This window comes from Callionymus lyra, chromosome 6 (genome assembly GCF_982586985.1).
Source record: "Callionymus lyra chromosome 6, fCalLyr1.hap1.1, whole genome shotgun sequence".
Lineage (NCBI taxonomy): Eukaryota > Metazoa > Chordata > Actinopteri > Syngnathiformes > Callionymidae > Callionymus > Callionymus lyra.
The window spans coordinates 31,899,372-31,913,176 of record NC_141823.1 but is presented as its reverse complement, the minus strand read 5'-3'; positions in this window follow the sequence as shown (position 1 = coordinate 31,913,176).

The following is a 13,805-nucleotide window of genomic DNA, read 5'->3' as shown; positions in this document are numbered from 1 at the left end:
GTAACTATAATGACCACGTTTAATAACCAAGTTATGCACATCTGAAGATGAAACCATGAAGGAGACTAGCTACAGCAACAAAAAACAACAATACTGGCTCTACCTCCTGTTTCGACAGGCTCACAAAGTTTGGACAATAAAAGGTTAGGAAAATGGTACCTGGTCTAACTTGATTTCTGCTGTGATATTCAGGTAGTAGGGTCAGCACGTGAAAAGGATGACACTAGATCATATATTCCACACGTCTTGTCTCATTTGTTCAGGCTGCTGTTGGCATTATTGTGAGTTCTTATACTAGAACATTTGAGAAGTTAATTTTTCTCAACTCTCCACAGTTAGCAGATTGGTTTTGGACACTATTTATGATCTCTGTAACTCAGCTTCAACTCTAACCATGATGGAACTTTGTAATAGCAGCCCAACAAAACCATTCTGTATATTTCAAGATGGCGCTTCCATTATCGCCAGTGCTTCTTGGAAGCATCAGCACACTCAAACTCATTAGCTGGGGACCTCGGCTTCCTCCCCTGCATCCGATGGCTTCCAGAGGGGAACCTTGTTTCTCTGGCTCTCAAATGATCATCTTTAACTGTGCTCCAAGACATCTTCTCCCCACCCTGAAGGGATAGGAACATCACAAAAGCTTTCTTGGTTCCCCCCGGAGGAGAAGAAAGCTACCCGCTGTGGAGCATTCTACTCTTCATCTCTGAATGATGGAAGTAAGGCAAAGAGATGGGAGCAGGGTGAGGGGGTTGGGGATGGGGGGGGGGGGCGGTAGATGTTCCATTGTGTCCAAGAAGCTTATTGTGCAATGTATGTTACCGTGTGGGAGATGACGACACTATTAGCCCTGAGAATGGCTGTCAGTTGGGGACCTCTGTGATTGATGTGTGCCCCATAGAGATGGCAGAAAACTTGAACAGATAGCAGTTAGTTAACTGTCAACCTCCTTCATCTACCCATCCACCCAGCTTCCCGAACAGCCATTCTGTATAATTAGAATGTGCCGTTCACACACTGTAACATATTTCAGGTCAAAGGAGACTTCTTTGAATTCAAAACAAACCATGTTCCTTTTTTTTCCAAACCAAGGTCTCTCTTTTCCCACTACACACAAGACCGAGCCGATCCCAGCTCTAGCTGGAAGAGATGGAAGTCATTATAAAAACACTATGTGTTGTAAACAAGAGGCGAGTTTTACTCCTGAGAAATGGATAATTTGGTGCAGAAAATGTGGTATGATTGGAAAAAAATGTTTGCCAAACCATACTCCCACGCCGGAAGTAAAATGAGGGGCCTATGTTTTTGCCGGGGGATCATCCTCTCCATTCTTTCTGTCATAAAATCTCCCGGCTTCCTCTCTCTCTTGTTGCTGCCAGTGCCTGGCTCTATCGGGATTGCCAGACACAGGAGCCACTGTGAGTCGGTGCCAGGGCTCGTATTTACCGCAATGTGTCTGATGTGTCCCATCTTTTTTTTTTCTTTGCTGGAGGATAATTAAAAGAGGAAATGGTGTTGGATGAACAGAGTGTGGAAGCAGAAGGATAGGGACTGAGCAAATGGATGCAGCTGTCAGTTATTGTAGAGATGTTGTTTGTTTTTGTGTTAAACTGTTTGCTACCAGGATTTAGTTCTCAACTTAGTGGTAAACGGTACATGTAATTAAAACACAGTTAATTATGAAGAACTTTTGGCGGCAAAATGTCAATGAAAATTTGTTTTCCTTCCTTCAAGTCTTAAATATTGCATCATGCCGTGGAGATTTGGGTCAAAGATTGAACTTTTGAGCCTCTCGAAATTGAAATGTTTTGTCTTTAAATTCACAGTGACAGAATAGTTATTTACACTAATTAGAGGACTGCTCTACAAGTTCACTTTTTTGCTAACAGTTGTTACTTTTACAACTTTCGTTAAAGCAGTGAGATTGTTCAAAACAACTATTTTTATATGACTATATTGTGTATCTTTACCTCCAACCTAAATAGAAAAAAAATAAATTGTATCTGTATTGTTTAAGATGTAGAACTTTCTTCCTTTGTTTTCTCTAGTAGAAGATGGATGCTCCTCACAAGTCTTTTTAAGAGGTTATTTTTACACTGGAAGTTCTGTATAGATGTGTCAGAAATGTCCTTACAGCCGAGTTTATCGATTAATTAATAGACTTCTTTAACTTATCAATGTCAACACCAGGATGTTCACAGGAATAAAGCCTACTACTATAAATGTCCACCAACAGCCATTTGTTTCTTCCTGGTTTTAATCAAGATGTTGTTCATCGAAACCAGTTCACAACGTCATTGTTCAGTTCTCACTCTTTTATCACAATAAGAAATGGGGCTGATGACTGCAGGGTCATCAGAGGAAAGGCTATCTCATTCCGTAGAAGGCGTTGGGTAGTGATCAAGAAACAAATCATGGGTACAATATTCTAAACATAGACGAGGTGGACAATTATTCAGGAAAGACTCAAAGCAGAACAGGTGCCCCAATACTCCAAGGTTGGGACGGACTCCTCCTGGAATCACCTTGGGGTCACCAAATTGTTGATATCCAAACACTTTTTACCTTTGCCTCATTTTGTCTTCAACTGTACTGATCAATTTGAATGGAGGACATGATCCTGTTTTAAAGTTAACAAATCTATGAACAGATTTCATTAAGCATGTACCCAACTGAGTACTTTGACTATTATTACAGTGTGTCAACATAGATGCCAGCGAGATCATGATCACATCACCTTTGCTCAAAAAGCCAGGCTTAGACCCGACTGACCTCAGTAATTTCAGGTGGTGTCTGAGCAGTTATCTTTGTTCCTGGATCAGAGCGACATCCATGAGAAGTTTCAGTCTGGCTTCCGTAAACATCACTCTACAGAGACAGCCTTACTGAAAGTGTCCAGTGACATCATGATGTCGGCTGACTCGGGTAAATTCACTGTTCTGGTGCTCTTGGATCTGTCCTCAGCCTTTGGCACAGTTGATCACCAGATCCTGCTGAGAAGACTGAGGGATGAAGTGGGACTGTCTGGGTCTGTGTTAGAATGGTTCTCGTCATACATTTCTGGGCGCAGTTTCAGTGTATCTGCCAATCAAATGATGTCTGAATCAGTGGATCTGTTGTGTGGAGTCCCTCAAGGTTCTGTTCTAGGTCCGTTATTGTTTTTGCTGTACTTGATTCCCCTGGGTTAAATCATTCAGAGATTTCCTGATGTTTCTTACCACAGTTTTGCTGATGTGTCCAGCTCTACTGCTATTTTGATCAAACTGAGACCCAGATTCTAAAAAAAAAAAAAAGAGGCTGAACAGCTTAGTCAACTGTTTGCATAGATATCAAACAATGAATTAGAAAACACTTTGCAGCTAAATGTGGACAAAACTGAAACTTTGTTTATTGCTCCTGAAGGTAAGGTTCCAGGGTTGAGTCAGTACTTGGGTGACTTGGTTCAGTCTGTCAAACTGAGCCTGTGAAACCTAGGTGTTGTATTTGACAGAGACATGTCTCTAGTTCAACACTACAGAAAACTGACCAGAAACTGTTTCCTTTAACTGAGAAAATGTTTTCACGACATGATCTGAAGTTTGTAATCCATGCGTTTGTGTCTTCTGGCATGGACTATTGCAACAGTTTGTTGTCATGTCTTAACAAGAAGGAGCTGTCCCACCTGCAGTTGATAAAGAGCTCTGCAGCAAGAATTCTGACTCGCTCTAGTAGAATAACTCACATTTCTCCCATCCTTAAATTTCCTCACTGGCTGCCAGTTTCTTTCATGATTAATTTTTTTAAATTCTGGTTCTTTGTTTCAGAGCTATACATGGTCAGGCTCCTCCTTACATCAGTGATCTGATCCAGCCTTACACCCCAGCTCGGGCTCTGAGGTCTGTGGATCAGAAACTACTGATGGTTCCTCGCACACGGTTCAGGACCAGAGGAGAGAAATCCTTCCAGGCTGTTGCTCCTAAGATTTGGAACGATCTTCCTCTCTCTTTGCGCTTGATGGAGTTTACCGACTCCTTCAAGAAACAGCTTAAGACACTTTTTTATTAGTGCAGGCTTTTCTTGATTTTCTGAGACTCTTGTGTTTGTATCTGTGTTGTCTTGACCTTTTAAGTATTTTATTGTTTGTGTTTTTTGTGTTTTTTTAAGCGTTTCGTAACCCTGGTCTAGAAAAGCACTCTATAAATACTACTTACTGACTAACTTACTTACATGACATTGTAATATTCTCCATACAAAGTGTGGAGAATCAAACTGACATGATTTGAATTACAAAGACTTTTGAGCTTATACATGATTTGCTTTCCCACATATTTAACATGGATAGCGAGCAGATCTTGATAGTTAGCATTTCGAGTATTGTGGTATCCCTGTTGCGGGTGAAATTATTCCCATTTGCTTTCTAGTGACATAGGACAGCATTATTGGAGAAACCTGACAAGGATGTGACCGAACTATCACACCACAGGGGTCTAATACCAATTGTGATTAATCCTGCGGGATTCTTTGATGAACAATTTATGCTGCCTGAAAACCAAAGGGCAACATCCGATGAAAAATGAAGCTGATGCATAAGTCTAAAAAGCCATGGTTCATCAAAGTGTCTGTTTTAGGATGGCTGCAGAAAGTCATGTAAACACAGAGCCAAAAATAAACAGAAAAATAAAAGAACAAAGAGGAACCAATTACACATCATTGTTGATCATTACTCATTAAAGCAACATGTCTATAATGTTTTGTTTTAGTAAAATTGACCAGTAGAGTATTTGTAATTGAGTATTATTGCCTCCTGTTTGGAAACACCTGTTGATGTCTTAAACAAGTAAAAATGCATTCATTGAACGCTCTCCTTTAATAGATTACTTTGATTAGATAGATTTACTTTAAGGGGCGACAAGAGGCAAAGTCAGTCGCATAGAGTAAAAGATCATCAAAAAGTGATCAATATTCAGTATCTTTACGAATACATACTCTTCATCACATCATCTACAAATATAATTTACTTACTTACTGTAAAAAACTTGATTTACAGCCTTAAATGAATTCCATTTGACTGAACACTGGCCTGAGGTGATGTGACAAGAAGAAGCAAATAACTTCTCCACATCAAGTAGAATAACAATAAATCAACAGAGTTCAACACAGAATTTTAAATAAAAACATTGGCAACTTTAATAAAACCTATTTATTCATTGGAAATTATATTTCTCATAACCTACTACATTACCTCACCTCATTTAGGAATAAAGTAAGCCATTTAGACCTTTTACACCATTAGGCTTTTACGTCTACATTCCACAATGAAGTGTAGTAGAGGCTTGATTCATCGGCCCTTGATTCATGGTCATGCTCTCAAATTAAGTTCAAGTTATTTTATTGTAAAATATACATATAAGCAGAAAATTAAGTAGACAATTGAAAGGACATTAAATAACACATTCAAACATATAAATAAATAATTAACAAAATGAAATAAATAATCAACAATACTTAAATAATAAACTAATAAACAGAATATCAACAAAATTAACAAAGTTAAAGCACAGTTAGTGCAAGTGTGGGTGAGAGTGATGGTAGGGCACGGAGGGAGTTGAGTTTCTTGACAGCCTGTTGGAAGAAGCTGACCTTTAACCTGCTGGTTCTGGCCTGAAGACTGCAACGTTTTACTGTTTTTCCAGTATGCATTCCATGTCTCTGCAGTATTTCGCGTTACCCCTGAGGAAGGACTATTGAAATTCCCAATTTAGTAAGTCAATCTCTCTCTCCTTGGTCGGAACAGGCACCAGATCCAGCGTTTGTTCATCAGGAGAGTTGAAAGGTGTCGTGGTGTTTTGGGCTGTGTGACTGCCCTGCCTGGGCTGTTATGGCTTTTTTCCACTTCCTTGCTTTAGCCTGACTCTACCTGTTTTTGATGGCGTTGCCACTAACACCATACGTCAAGGCAGATACTGTTTTTAGCACCTGCTCTGCCTTGGTTCCAAACCAGCTGAGCTGGTACTAAAAGGGGTCCTGTTGACCCACTGCTGGCCAATGATTGGTAAGAATGAGGCTGCACATGTCATTTAACTTAATCAAATGATTATTTTAACTTTTCTGACTATATGGGGCTATAGGTCTAAATTGCTGAATGAGTTATTTACAAACCAAGCTCTACCGTTCTAACTTGCTCCCTTTCTCTTAATCTGTCCTGGAGTCCCTTGCTCCAACTTTTATCTTTGCACCTCCGGAGAATGCATGAATCCAGAATCTTCTACACCTTGCCTTGATAGAGTCACTGGATTTAGGATCATCTCCATGATTTCATACTGTTAAAAGTATTTACTTCCTGCCTGCTCTCACCAAATGCTTGCTTATTATTATTGTCAGGGACCCATTTTCATCTTTAGGTTAAAATTGTAAAAAGAAATGTAGAGGGCTTTCAATAAAATTGAATTAAAAGTCCAAACAGAAATTAAAATGATCTGTCCGACAGTGTGTCTGGGCCCTGATGTCCTCACCATGTGACTGCAACATCACATGCCAGTCTATGGTTTCAAATGAGTACTCTGAGAGCGTTGTCAACATCAGGTTCTCACTTCCTCACTGAGCCTGTTGTTACAGACTGTCGCTGCACCTAGGAAGTTTACTGTGGCTTTAGATGTACCTGGTTGTGGTCAGACGTCTCAAGAGGAGGAAGAGACAATTGTCCTGTTGTTGCTTGTCCAGCTTGGTACAAAAGAGGCTGAGTGTTCAAAGTGAAATAAGTGAAGTACTCAGAAATATAAACCAGTATATCTGAGTATATCTACTGGTTGTTAAGTACAGCCAGCACATATAAGGTGACAGGTACCCTGATAAGCAGTGCACTCTCTTTATGACCAATGCCAGAACGTGGTTCAAATATTTAGTCAAACTCGTTCCCAGTAAGGGTTGGACTGCACCAAGGCTCCATCACCATTTCTGTTCCTAATAGACCAAATTTCTAGGCCCGTTGAGAAGAGTCAGATAAGGTGGCTTGGTAACACCTTGAAGTGCCATAGAAAGAGTATAAGGTGCATCAGGAATCGGGCATTCAGGCCTTGCTTGCTTAGGCTACTACTGCCCCGGCGACCTGACTCCAGATAAGCAGTGTAAGTTGAATGGATGGAAGGCGGAATGTGAGTTTACTGAAACAAGAATTCCAATCACACATTCTATAAAATTACTATGCTTTGTAGTTCTATGGCAAGGTGAAAACTTTAAGTAGAAACTGCATTACATTATCTACATTATCTAGTAAAATTGCAACACTCTTTAATATTAAGATGCATCTCAAATGCATTTTGGAGCAGCAATATGTAACCACCTGGGGAATTGTACCACAGGAAATACTTAACTGAGAAGTTACACTGGTTCAAAATCCCACTTGGGTGAGTTTACTAAACTAATAGAGAATTAGTTAAAGAAAATGGTAAGTGAACGCATCGCCAGAAGATCGCGTCTCGACACCTCGTAAAGTTTGTCCCCGGATCGTTCTATGGCTATTTGGACATTTATCAAATTACTTGGATTCTCCTGGCATTGCAATTTTTTGTATTTTTTTAAGATCGCCTGCAGACGAAAGACTGCTCTTTGTTCTCCTTCGTGTTTTGGTTTTGTTGTTGGACGTTTTCGCCAAATCAACCCTTTTTGGAAATATTTGGTTTTGACTGCTTGAAGAACCCCTGAGTTATCTATCATAATCTCAGGTTCTACGAATTGGTGCGAAGCCCTCTAATTGCAATTGGTTTTCCCACAAGGCACCGCCTCGTCTCTGAGAAAGCTTAATGAACTCGCCACCCAGCAGGGGGCAGTCCACTTCCTATAAAGGCGGGAAACACCCACCGCACGTCCTCCAAATGAAAACTCAGCGAGAAGGGCGGCCACTGGGCGACGAGGTTAGAAGGCTTTGCACCAATTCGTAGAACCTGAGATTATGATAGATAACTCAGGGGTTCTACTTCATATTGGTGCTCCGCCCTCTAACAGCTTCGCTATTGGTTTAAACCCAAGGCGAAGCCTGACGGGATAAATGTACCCCAAGCTGGATGCCCTAACGATGCTGAAAAAGCATTGCTAGTGGGCCTCGAGGGGGGCACAGCAGCACTAAAAACCATATGAGCTACTGATCCCGCCGTCACGTCGAGGAGATAGGCCTTAGCAAAGGTTGAAGTGGACGCCCAATAAGCAGCTAAGCAGATGTCCTCTGCTGCCACACCCCGCAAAAGAGCCACTGAGGCTGCCACACAACGGGTGGAATGTGCCCTCAGTCCGCTAGGAGCAGATCCACCCGCTGCTTGGTAGGCCCAGATAATGGCCGACCTTACCCAATGAGAAAACCTCTGGGAGGAGATCGCCTCATCCCGTCGGCATCTACCGTGGCAGATGAAAAGGGCATCAGAGCGCCTAAACACAGCCACCCGCCGCAAGTAGCAGGCCAAAGCCCTCACTGGACATAACAGGTGAAGAGGTTCCTGACCCAGGTCTGAGTGGGGCGGCGGATAAAACTGAGGGCTGGAAAGCCTTGCAGGAGGTCGAAGCCTTCAGGCACCCTGTAAGAAACGTGCCACCAGAGGGTGGGCGCGAGCCAAAGCACCCTCAAACCCGACATGCCTCGTCGCTATGGCTGATGCGAACACTCTCAGTGTCGCCACAGTCCGTCCGCTATCCAGGAAATGTTGCAGGAAAGACAGGACAGCGGAGACCAAACAAGAGCTGGGGTTGAAGGACCTATCTGCACTCCAGCGGGAGAAAATCCCCCACTTTGAGGTATAAAGCCTGCGTGTCGATTGGGCCCGGGCGTTCTCCAGCGTGTGGCTCCAAAGTCCCGCTCAGCTCGTCCCGTGCAGGAGCCACACTTTCAGAGGCCGGCCCAGCACCGGGGGCACTGTCAGAATCCCCCTTGCCTGACACAGGGCAGCGGGGGCCCAAGGGATGGCCCACGGGTCCCCTTTCGCCATGCGCACCCTGGGAGGGAAGGCAAACAGTAGTCCGGCAGGCCAACTGGAGTGGGCTACAGTGTCCACGCCTAGTGGGGGGCAATCCAATGCCCTGAGGGAGAACCAGAGAGGACATTTGAAGTTCTCCTTGCTGGCGAAGAGGTCTGCCACATGGGGTGACCGAACCGAGACCATATCTCGGCTGCTACTGCCTCGGACAGACACCATTCGTCCTGGACGGCCCCCCTCAACAGTCTGTCCGCTACTGCGTTCAGCTTGCCTGGCACATGCTGAGCTCTGAGAGAAAGCAGGTGACGGTCTGCCCACAGCCAAATCTTCTTTGCCACACTCAGAAGGGCTGGGGATCTGACTCCACTTTGGCGATTTACGTACGCCACGTGGTGGAGCTGTCGGATAGCACTAGGACGTTGGACTGTGACAGTTGGGGAGAGAGGTGAAGCAGTACGTTGTAAATTGCCCTTAGCTCTAGCCAGTTTATGTGTCTGTACACTGGTCTGTTCCAGAGCCCGCTGGCATAGGCCTGACCCGAGGTGCCTCCTCAACCTATCAACCGACTCCTGCTGCGCTGCCTCCTGGCGGGCCACGATGTTCCGGAGCTCCAGACCAAACAGAGAATCCTCCGTTAGGGTTCCATCAAGGAGTACCCTCCGATCTTTCTCCGGCAGCGCTGTGGCCAAGTCTAGTCACAGATGCCGGTGGCCCAGCTGTCCAGCGTCGCAGAGTCTCCCTCCCAGGATCGCATACGCCCGCGACATCCTGAGGAGTGCAGCCACCGAGTCCTTGACTTCCTCCATCTCCAAGGTCCAAGGTCGTCTCGGTCCACGATGAGCCTGTCGAGCGCACCGCACAGGAGAGCCATGTTGTTCGCGAGGGAGACCACCTGCGTCCCCCCCATATAGGTTCTATTGAACAACGTAGCCATCAACCTGTCTTCAGCTCTAGGCAGAGCTACAGGTCGGCCTGGCCAGAGCCGAGCTCCCAGGTCGAGGGCAGCACGTACTGCATCCGAGGGCTCCGGGACAACGCGCCGCCAGTCCACCCTGTCCACATGGCAGTAGGGTCCGTAGATTCCGCAGCCATGGGAAAGGCAGACCCCCGCAGCGCGTAGTCCCAGATTTTGTCCAGTTTAGGACAAACAACCCATTCCGCCCGACCTTCACCCCGCATGTAAACCGGGGTGGTGCGGGGGGGAGCTCGACCTCCATGCGGTTTGCCGCGGCGGTGAAGATGCGCGGGAGGACGTCAAGCGGGTAGCGAGGAACCAGCCCGGTTCCCCCCGCCCGCTTCGACATCTCCGGGCTCGGATCCGAACAGACTGCTCGGATCCGCCTCATAACACCGCCGGTCGTCCTCCTCATCGTAGTCGGCCCACAACTTGGCTGGAGGACGCGGTGTGCGTCGACAGGCCTCGTACGCCTCCCGTTTCCGTCTGACCTCCACGGGAAGCGCACTGCAGGCCCAACAATCAGCAATCGCGTGATCAGGGCCTAGGCAAAGAAAACAGAAAACATGTGTGTCCCCCCTCTCCAGGGGGGTGTCACACGTCAGGCACATCGCTCTGTCAACATCGATGTTCATGCCCACGTCTGCCATGATCCTTCAGGAGCTTTCTCGCTGAGTTGTAAAGGAGGAAGTGCGGCGGGTGTTTCCCGCATTTATAGGAAGTGGCCTGCCCCCTGCTGGGTGGTGAGTTCATTAAGCTTTCTCAGAGACGAGGCGGTGCACCAATATGAAGTAGAACTTGAACTTTTAAAGACTATCTTTATTTTCCGCACTTGGATCCCCGAATCCGCGGAAACAACACAGTGAAGGTGGTTGTTAAAAACAATGTAATAAAAGGGACCTAGATAAGCAAAAATTGCATTACATATTGCCATTTAATAAAAGTGACAACACTGTATTATGTAATAACTTAAAAAAAAAAAAATGACATACAAGTTGTAAATTTAACTGTAAGTACCTAATCTAAGTGCAGGCTGGAGAAGAGAAAAGATTAATTTCTAACAATTATTGACGAAAAGTACGATTTCAAAGAACTGAGGGTGTCACAGGAGAACCGGATACAGATAAAAATCAAAACTATTTAAACATTGAATGGATAATGAATGAACCAACAATGGATGGGAAATAAAAGACAATCTAAACATAATATAGCTGTCTTCACAAGCACTTGGATGAAACAAGGAATATAAACTAAAAGGAAACACATTTGTTTAAAAACATGTGGAGGGAAAATGTTAGAAAAAACAGAGAGCATGTAGAATATCACTAAAAAATCTCACTCAAACGAACATATGAGGAAAGGCAAAATACTAGTATGGAGAGTTCACATTTGACAGTTCAGGATCACCTGAGAGGCCTATGAGAAGGTGGCTGGTGATTGCAGGATTGGTTCCAGCTGTGTGTCATTATCTGTCAACCAAAAAGGGGAGGAAAACTGAGCAAAATAAAAGCACAGGGAAAACACAAACACAACATATGTCAACCTATATCATGCATATCAAGAATTCAGTTTCTTCAATCACAGTTGTCACTTTCCATTAACAATAAACCCTTGGGTAAGCTGGATTTATAATTCACTACACAACCAAAAATAAGTTTAAACCTTGTGTTAAGTTGCCATAATTTATTATGAACCGTTATCATGAGTTCTATTATGCCTTATTAATACATCATAGTGTCTTTCAAATATATAATGCAATATATCAAAGAACAATAGAGAAAGATTTTCTTAAGATTGACTACAAAACATTAAAGATAAAATATGAAGAACTAGGAACAGTTAAATATCCTTCAAATTGTGCTTAATTTAGCTAATTCAGTGCCACTGAAAACATCTGCACGCCTCTGCAGTATCAAGCTCTCGATTCTCCCTCCATTATTGGCAAGAAACTCAGAGTGTTTCTTCATTCCATCAATTAGAGATGCTGCGCCACCTCGAGCTCAAACCTGACCTAAACTCTGTTGTCAGAAAAAAAAAACAGGACAGATCCTTTGTCTCTGCAGACTCACCTGGGGGAGCAGGGGCTTTTACTGGCTGACTACCCATCAATAGCTTCTTCTTTGACACGTCGTGTTTCCCTTGCCCCTAAAACCTTTCATGGTTTAAAGACCAACTTTTTGTCCTGTAATCCAAGTGTCTTTCAAACACGTCATGCTGTTTACTGACACAAGACAACCTCTCCATCCCTCCATCATTTCCTTGCTTACAAGATGCTGCCTCACCTTCGAGCCTCATCCCTCCAGAGTGTTGCAAAGAAAAAGAGTGACAGCAAGACAACAGCCCCTTGCCGTTCACGCTGCACATTTGTAATCAGATGTGATGCTGTTGTTCACTTCTTCAAATTTGTCATCAAAGCAAATGTGTTCTGACAACAGCTAGTGACAAGTGCACCAGAGGAGAGGAATCCGCTCTTTCACGCTGCATATCAATTATTGATCAACATGCACCCCACCCCCGCACCTCCCTAACCACTAGCCCAGCAAGTAGACACCTTGTGATAATGAAATACAGCAATTTAAAAAATAAATAATCAAGCAGGGTCGGCCCCATTGTTGCACAACTTTACAGGCTTGATTGACTGGCTGCACATTTCTCTGGTTGGCAGTCAGTCAGATGAAAGCAGCTCCTATCATCGCCCAGGGCCACTAGCAATTTATTTAGAGGAGATGTGCTGCCGTCCCAGCAGGTAACAATATTGGGCAGACGCTCAGGATCATCAGAGCTTTGAGGTGTCTCTCAAATCCCACCTCGCTTCCTCATGCATGCACAACATCGGTTGTAAAATGTTGCCTGTTTACACTGCAATTCAAAATTAGGCAGATTAAAAATTAAAAAAAAATAGTGTGATAGCTTTGACCAAATGCATTTCATTGTAAAGTGTTACATTGATTAATCACGGGATGAATTTATAGCTAATTGTCAATCCCCTGATAGATCTTTGTAAGGTCGACTGACATATTCACAATTCTTAGTGAAGTACTATGACAGTAAAATTCCATTGATTCTTCATTGAAGCAGTGTTAATGTAAATCATATCAATCATATATATTTGTTATAGTGGGGTCTTTTGAGGACTTGTGTATATTCTTGGAACAATACCATCGTCTTTTATTTTAGGATATAGAGTTTGGAACTGTTTCACAATTAAGAATTGTGTTGTATTTTGTATGTGTGGGTTGTTATCTTGTAATGGTGATGTAATAATCTAAAATCTCAATCGCATTTACAGTGACATAATTAGATAGTTAAAAATATTGCTCTATCATATATGTATTGGACATATTTGATGACAATTTTCACTTTGACAAATCAATTAAATAAAATGATATATTATTCAATGTATCAAATTAATTATCTTAAGACACTATATAGAAGAGAAAAAACAGGTTCCAGCACATCACAATAGACAGTGGCCATAAACTTCCTTTTTACAGGCACAAATCTCGATCAGAACCAGACTCAGTGTGGATGGTCTGCTGCTAGGGTGAAGAGAGACTGGGCGAAGAATAAAGGAGAGGGGGAGGAGAAACAGGCAGAGGAAACAGAAAATTTGTCACTTTACTTAAATTTTAAAAAGCATATACAAAAATTTGCTTCTTTAGAACATTGTTCTGCTTAATTTAGGTTTTTATGCATGTTAATGTTGCAGTTAGTGTGCATTCATGACTCACTACAGGAAGAAATATCCCTAAACAAAATCTACACTTGTGGTGAACTGCATTTTGCATTTTTCATGTAGATTCTTATTCACCCTGTGTGAAGGTTCAAAGCCAGTCAACTGGACTGTGTAGCATTTGGGAAGACCTTTGTCTTGTAGAGGTCCAAAATAACTGAGGTGAAAGCAGGTTTTT